Source organism: Octodon degus, unplaced genomic scaffold, assembly GCF_000260255.1.
Source record: "Octodon degus isolate 3935 unplaced genomic scaffold, OctDeg1.0 scaffold00248, whole genome shotgun sequence".
Classification (NCBI taxonomy): Eukaryota; Metazoa; Chordata; class Mammalia; order Rodentia; family Octodontidae; genus Octodon; species Octodon degus.
This window is the reverse complement of record NW_004524824.1, coordinates 880,062-888,384: the sequence shown is the minus strand read 5'-3', so window position 1 is coordinate 888,384 and position 8,323 is coordinate 880,062. Positions and strand designations below refer to the sequence as shown.

At 36.2% G+C, this 8,323-nt stretch overlaps 1 long non-coding RNA gene across 1 annotated transcript in view; it reads right to left on the bottom strand.

The window, feature by feature from the left end:
- The window catches only part of LOC111813964, a 20,721-nt gene extending 14,429 nt beyond the window's left edge, over positions 1–6,292 (bottom strand). The window contains exon 1 of the long non-coding RNA XR_002819072.1: positions 6,281–6,292. This is a non-coding gene — a long non-coding RNA (uncharacterized LOC111813964). The remainder of the gene's footprint in view (positions 1–6,280) is intronic.
- Between the last annotated feature and the right edge of the window lie 2,031 nt (positions 6,293–8,323).

Genomic DNA, 8,323 nt, shown 5'->3' with positions numbered 1-8,323 from the left:
AGACAGACAGACAGACACAGGATAGCTTGGATAATCGCACTGCTGACTTCTACCATTCAATGAAAGAACATTTAATGTATTTTTTCTTTGTTTCAATTTTTTGATCAATTTTATATGCATATATCTGGTAATCTCAACAACTAATTTGAAGACGATAGGTATTATAACAACCATTGTTGAATTCCTATCATTTTTTTTTGTGAAATTAAGTATCTTTTAATTTTTTTACTGATTTTTGTTCTCTTAAAAAAAAGAGTTGGGGCTTTTGGATCGATAAGATAAACATGCAAGATTGTTATTGAAGTGATAGGTCATTTAGCCCAATCTGATTTAAATGAAAATTAGAAGTAGGAAAAAGCTTACAGGAAGATAGAACAATTCCCAAAAGTCCAGTAAAATCCTAGTAGAATTAATCAAACTCTTGAGCTATAATAAAAGGAAAAATTTATCAGAGAATCTCATGCTATTTCTAGTGGTTTGGGGTGGAAAAATTTAGTGATAACAATGTTCAGCATGTTACTTAGTTATTATAGATCATACAGAGAAAAAAAAAACCCTTAAAACTCATAGTCTCATGACCAGCCATGGCATTATTGATATGCTAAGATTTGTTGAAAAAAAAGAAAGTGCTGAAGTTGACAGTCTATGAAGAGTGAAAGAATGCTTAGAATAAAGAATCATAGCCTTGACTAATGGAAGATTTGCTTTATTATATGAAAGGATTTGGAGAACTAGCTGAAGAATCAACTTAGAAAAAGGACACTAACTCTAAGTCACTGGCCCAATAAAATAAACAATACAGGATAACTGAGAAATATGCATGGTGCTGAAAACATAATTCTACTTCATGTTCCATAAATCTGGCCAGATAGCTCAGCAGCTAAAGCGCCTGCTTAGGCAGAGCACAGCGACAGGGGTTCAATCCCCAGCTTGCCTTGCTGGCTCTGCCACAGGGGTGCGCTGAGAGAGAGAGATTGAGACTGGGCTTGGTGGCCCATGCCTATAATTCCAGCGCTTAGTAGGCTGAAAACAGGAGGATCACTACGAATCAGATCTGTGTAGTGAAACACTGTAGACCCCATAGACCCTGCCCTAAATACAAAAAATAAAAATAAAAAGTATGACTGAGATGATGACATTTCTTTCTTAAAAGTCAGACAACTAGCAAATTAGATAATTGAACATTAAATAAAATAATGTGTATGTATTAAAGTAAAAATAATTATAACAGCCATAGTTTTTAGACTTTCTTCCATGACTTTCTTTTAATTCAGACAAGGAAAGCCTTCCTGAATCTTCGGTAAGAACGTCATCTTGAGCCAGTGGGTGAGTAGTGCGTAAATGCCAAATAAAACCTTTCTTAGTGAGCACATGAAGTGGACAGCTACCCTACTTATGGAAAAGACACGGCCAATTAGTTTTAATAGAATGGGTATTTGGGAAGATTTGTTTAATGATGACAGCCTCATTCTGCTCAATCAATACCAGGGAGTGTTTTACAATGAAATGTCTCTCTCTGGCAAGTAATTTACAATAAATAAATCCATAAATCTATCAAGCCCCTTACTGTCTGGGAAGCTATAAGATATGCATGGTTAAAGACCAGAAAGAACTTTTGACCCTAAACTTCCAGGTCAGCACACAGGGCACTGGAACTCTAGTAGCAAATTAGTGAATAGCTGTTTGAAATGACTTGTTCATTAATTATTTCTTTATTAGCCATGATAAACATGAATTAATGACTGAAGTAGACTCCTAGACTCATCAAAACTGGATTATACATTTAGGAGAAACAATGTGTTTGCTTGGCACACTAGCAGGTTTTGTCCTTAAATACTTGTTAATTCTATGTGTTCTGAACTATAGCTGTCTTAGTCTTACGCCACCCATTCCTTCGTGGTGTAATGCTGAACAACTTACCACCTTCATTGTTCGCTAATTTTTTGAGCTGTAAAGCAAAATACTACTGACCCTGGCTCATGTGGCATGTTTCAGAATTCAGTGGAGCAGTCTTTTTATTCAGCAATAGGTACTTAATTTCTTTTTTCTTTTTTTTTCCCGCAGAACCAGGGATTGAACTCAGGCTCTTGTGCTTGCCAGGGAAGCGCTTATTCCACTGAGCCATCTCCCCAGCCTCTTAATTTCTATTATTATTATTTTTTAAATGCTTTTCACCTCAGTTTGCAATCAATGACTTTGAAAATTTTATTTATTTATTTGGCAGAACCGGGGATTGAACTCAGGCCCTTGTGCTTGCCAAGCAAGCACTTATTCTACTGAGCCATCTCCCCGGCCCTTTAATTTCTATTATTGAAATCAAATTTTCCTGCATGATTTAGCTTACTTCTGAGGAAAACATAATTTTCATTTTTAAAATTTAATTATGCTTGATCTTTTATCCAGCTTCATGGGAGTATCACCACATTAAATGATGGTTAAAAAATGAGCATTTGGCACTCACTGTATGAGAGAATTACTTTTAATATCTCCATGGGCACTGGACTATTATATCCCATGTTCTAAGCAGAGAATCCATGGGGTAAATTCAGTTGCTCATGGCAACAAAACCAAGAAATGAGGACTAGCCAAATAGTTCAGCGGATTAAAGAGACTACAAGCAGGTACAGGAGCCAGAGGTTCAATCTCCGGGCCTGCCACGCCAGCCCCCACCCCTGGGGTGCGCTGAGCAGGCGATGGAGACTGGGCGTGGTGGCGTGCACCTGTAATCACAGCACTTGGGAGGCTATAAACAGGCAGATCACTAAGAGTCTGATCAACTAGTGAGACCCTGAACAGCCTGTAGATTCTTCCCGATAATACAAAAAAAGAAAAAAAAAATGAAAGCAAATTTACATATAAGTGTTAAAAAGTAGGCACAACTCAGATACCCATCAGCATGTGGATGGCTAAAAACTGATATCACAGAATCAACAATAAAAAGTAACAAAGTATTGATAAGCACAAAAACATGGATTAATTGCAAAAGTACTTTGCCAGGCAAAGGATGCTAAGCCCGCAAGGCTGAACACTATAATTCTAGTAGTATGACTCCCAGAAAAATATAATATTGTGGGAACAGAAGTTATATCAGAGGCTGTGGGCAGTAGGAAAAAGTGACCGCAGATTGAAGGGAAATTATGGACCACCCCAATGCTCTAAAATTGTGCATTTGCCAAAACTCACAGAACTCTTGAGGGGATTTGACTGACCTTATCAGATACAAAAGTTACATTTCTTGTTATATAGGTCTTGCTTTATCTTGGTATTAACTATCCAGCAGAAAAGTATAAAAACGAAGTATAAAAAGTAAAGCCATATTAATATGCTGAGCTATAAAAAAGGCGCAAGCCAACAATTCTGACATTGCCAGTCTTAAAAAATCCACTACTATTATGGACTACTGGACTATATTGGAATATTTTGCTGAATTCACACACGTACAGTATTTAAATGACAATGGAATGCCCATCTCTGACAAAAGTAAACAAAAAATGGGGATACAAATGAAGATCATTTTGTATCTGTATATGCAAAATAGTTAGGATAGATATATAGCTACTTTCTCTTCATTCAATAAGAAGAAAGATTTGTTCTAATAGTGTTTGAGGAGAGGATATCATGTCTGCATCGTATACAATGAATAACCACTAAGACAACAATATGCAACATATTAATTATTGAAATTGTGCTAGTAATTGGTTTTGAAACTGTATCATTGCTATTTGTTTCTCAACAAAATTATTTAAAAAAATAAAAAGAAAGCTTGCCATGTTTTACTAACTGATTATAGCTAGGAAAGCATATGTATGATTTTCTGTATGTAAATAAAAAATTAAGAATATTCATGAAACAAAAAAAGTTAAAGATTTTGCTGCTCCTTTGACCAGGAGTGTGCAAATTTTCAAGATCAAATTTATGTTCCCGTTCTGTTTCTTCTAAATTATTATTTGTGTAGGCTAGTGGGCATTATCCAACTTTAATTTTCTTTGAAAGTTAAAGTCAAAAAGTATGGTACATAAATTCCTCAGCCTGATTAAAAGCAATAACTCTTAACACCCAGCATAGATTTGTAATGAAGACTTGTGATTAAAACTTTTGTTCCCAAGAAAAACTCAAAATTTAAATTCCCCTGGGCTTAATGTGTTATAAATAAAATTAATTTTTAAAATATTTGTGTATTTAATTTCAAAAATAAAGAAAATGACTTATAATGAATGCTATAATGTAGAAATAAAATGAACTGGCACTCTTTTGAGACAATAAAGAGAAAAAAGTAGCGAAAATACACAGCATGGATGGAAACAAAAATCTGTATCATACAAATTAGGATAGGAAAGAACATGTCAATTATGAATTAAAAAGGGGTTAAAAAGAAAACATAAATTCTAAAATATTTTCAGTGCAAAGAAAGAGATTTGGACCCAACCAAAGACATTGAGTTATTAAATCAAAGAACAGGATAATGTGTAAAGACGAAATAGATGCAGAGAAATGATTTTGGAAAGGAATCTCTCTACATGTTACTAAATAACATAAAGACTGTAGCCAGAAAAGAGGCGTGATTCTTGAGATCAATTAAAATAAACTCAGGAACGGCCAGATAGCTCAGCAGACTAAAGCGCCTGCCTCAGCCGAGCGCAGCGCCCAGGGCTCGATCCCCGGCGTGCCTGCCGCCCCTCCCCCAGGGCGTTCTGAGATGGCCATTGAGACTGGGCGTGGTGGCGCATGCCTGTAATCCCAGGACTTGGGGGGCTGAAAACAGGAGAATCACTATGATTTCATCTGTACTAGTTACTCTTCTCTCATTGCTGGGACAAATACCCAACACTCAAAATGAGAGAAAGAAAGGTTTATTTAGCTCACAGTTACTGGAGGTTTCAAGACTGGAGGAGAGGCTCGGGTGCTGCAGGGTCCAGAAGGACCCTCCCTACACCTCTGAGAAAGCACAGGCTAGCCAGTCTAATGATTTGCGCTTTTCGGCCCCGCCCTGTCTGCCCCCGCCCTGTCTGGCCCCGCCCTGTCTGGCCCCGCCCCATCTGGCCCCGCCCCATCTGGCCCCGCCCCATCTGGCCCGCCCCATCTGGCCCCACCCCTGTCTGGCCCCGCCCCTCGGGCCCTTCCCTGGTCCTCTGGCCCCGTCCCTCAAGCCGCTCACTCCTCCAGCTGCCTCTGCCCCATAACTTACATGAGGCTTTGGGGGGACCACTAGACACAAACCATACCACCAGCCTACATAGTGAGACCGTGTGCACCCTGTACATCCTGTCCTAAATTCATTAAACCGTATACATATATATATATATTTTTTCAGCTTCAGAGTAATAAAAAGAATCTCAACATGCTCTTCTCCATGTATTTATGAACACACATGAACAATCAAGTGATGTGTTAGGTGAACAGCGAATGCAGAAGCTGCAGGGTGACTCTTTTCACATAACCCTTTTCCTCTTTTTACCATGCTTTTCCCAACCTCATTGACATGTGGTCAGTATTTTGTTATATCTATTTATTAAGTGATTTTTCCATGCCCAGTTGAAGAAATAGGCCCACATGCCATAACTGAAAGAATAAGGATATCTTTCAGTTATTTATAGCATTGTAAAGTGTTTTGGATTCTTAACCACAATTAATTCTTTTTTCCTCACTCAAATATTTGCCAACCTCTTAGCTTCACTGTGCTGAAAGAATGATACATTGTAGTACTAAATATCATTTGATTAGTTAAGGAAACAAAAATACTTTTTAAATTTTTCTCCACTTTTAAGATGTCTCCGCCCACAACTTCCACCTCTCTGGTCTATGATCAAGTAGATTAAGATAAATGATAGTGTTTTCAGGGTGTAGAGAAACTTTTCAAGGACACAGATTTATGAATCGTTTCTTTTTTTTTTTCAACTTTTTAAATTTTCAAAAGCATGAACGATGGACACAAAGACAGCGTGAAGAGGCTGACTCTACCTGCTTAGGTACAAAGCAAGAGAGAAGGTATTTGTTTGAGGAAAAGAAGCTGTTAAATAGCATGTCAACTCCATGAAGCAATTAAACACAAGAAACTCCAAACTATACTCCCAAGAACCACTCCCTACCTGTAGTGAACCTGAATGGAAAGAAAGGGGTTTTGTTTTAATGATCCTTCACTTTAAAAATTGTATTCAATCTTTGATTATAAAAGGTAGCACTACTTTTTGGTGTGTGATCTTCCCATTACCATTCTTAATTTTATAAGCAAATAATTCCACCATTGACCAAATTCAGTATAAAATAGTTTATCTTATCTGACTTTAAAAGGAAAAAATGTTGAAAAAGTAATTTCATGCACTTTGCAGTTGGGGTGCCACATGCACCTCACGCTCTTGGAGAAACCTGAGCACCTTGTAGGGCAGCAGAAATATGTGAAATCAACAGACTGAGAACTGGAATATGCATTTTTCTAAATTTTTTTATTTCTTAACCTAAAATTATAGAAGGGATTGTATGGAAGCCACGGGCACAGAACTGGGTGAATGTTTTAAGGAAATCAAGAATATTTAATTTTTTTTTTTTTTTTTACAATTGTTTGGAAGTAAAAGCATTAGTGAAAAATAAGAATGAAAATACAACTAAGAAGCTGGGCAGTCAGACAGCTTTATTGAGAGTTCTCTACAACAAATCATTATTGGATAGACTACAAAAATATGGACCTTGAAAATGTTGACAAAATGCAGATAAGCCAACCTGGAAACAGGCACATATGACACGGGGCTTTGGACCTGGCCTCTGCAAAGGGTTCTGGAGACCTATACCCAACCATGTCACTAACTCTCTGTGGGTTTAAATCTCTAAGTATAGTCTGGTAATTTACAAACTTACATGTGAGAAGTAGAGCACTAACTGATAAGAAAGTAAACAATCAATACTTGGGTAATTTTTAAGACAGAAAATATTTTGTAATATGCTTTCCCTTGAATATTCTTTATAGCATCTTTAATAAATGATATTAAACTGGCTTTCCATGTGTCAAAGATTACAATTAGACCAATGTCTGTCACCATGCACTATACCAAAGACAAAATGTATTAAAGATTTAAATATTAAAGTAGAAACACTAAATATACTGGTAGGAAAAGTAGATAGATATCTTGAAGAATTAGGGGTAGATAGAAAGTTCATGAACAAAAGCAAAACTGCATGAGAAATATTAAAAGAATCAACAACTGGAATCTCATCTTTTTGAAAAGTTTCTTCATGTCAAAAGAAATCACCAAAACCCATGAAATGGGAAAAAAATTATAGCCAACTGTTCCTCAGGCAGAGAATGTTTATCCAGAAGATACAAACGATTTTTAAAAAATCAGGTCCCCAAAACTCAAAGACCCAATTCAAAAATGGGTATCTGAGATGAATATACACTTCTCAGGTGAAGAAATACAAATGGTAAATAAATATATGAAAAAAAATTCAATATCATTGGACATGTGAGAAACGCAAATTAAAACAACACTGATTCCATCTCACCCCACAAAGAATGACTGTCTTCAAGAAGTCAACCAATAACAAATTCTGGAAGGACAGTGGGGATAAAGGAGCTCTTGTCCACTGTTCGTTAGGAGTACGAACTGGTATAACAACTACAGAAATCAGTGTGGAGATTCCTCAAAAAGCTAAGATTAGAGATCTTATTCAACCAAGCTATTCCTTTTCTAGGTATTTTTCCAGAAGGACTGAAAACATCATACCACAGAAATATGTGTGCCCATGTTTATAGCAGCACAATTAGTCATAGCTAGATACTGGAAACAATCCAAATGTCCATCATCTGAGGAATGCATAAAAAAAGATGTGGTGTTTTATATAATAGGGTATCATTCAACTATTTAAAAAGTTAAGGTTGAGGCCTTTATAGGTAAATGGATGCAACTAGAGACTATACTCATAAGTGAAATAAATTAGACCCACATGTGCAAACATCATATTGTTTTGCTAATGTAAATAAAAACTGGAAGAGTAAATAAAATTGGAAAGCTACAATAGATATTGCAAAAGGGAAATAATTTGTTCAAAGGTAAGGAACAACTGGGAAAAAGAAAAGGAGAAAGGAAAGAAAGAAATGAGAAAGATACATTTATGCATATTTACATGATAGCTTGGGAAATTGTGCTGCCGTTTTCATCTGGTTTATTGAAAGGAGCAGTTAGAGACTTTTTTCTTTTTCTCCTTTTAATTTCTTACAAATTTATTTTTACCAATTTTTCACACTTATCTGGTAATATAAACAACCAATTTGAAAACATTATTTACTATACCAACCTTTGTTGAAATCCTGTTATTTTGCTTAGTGAAATTC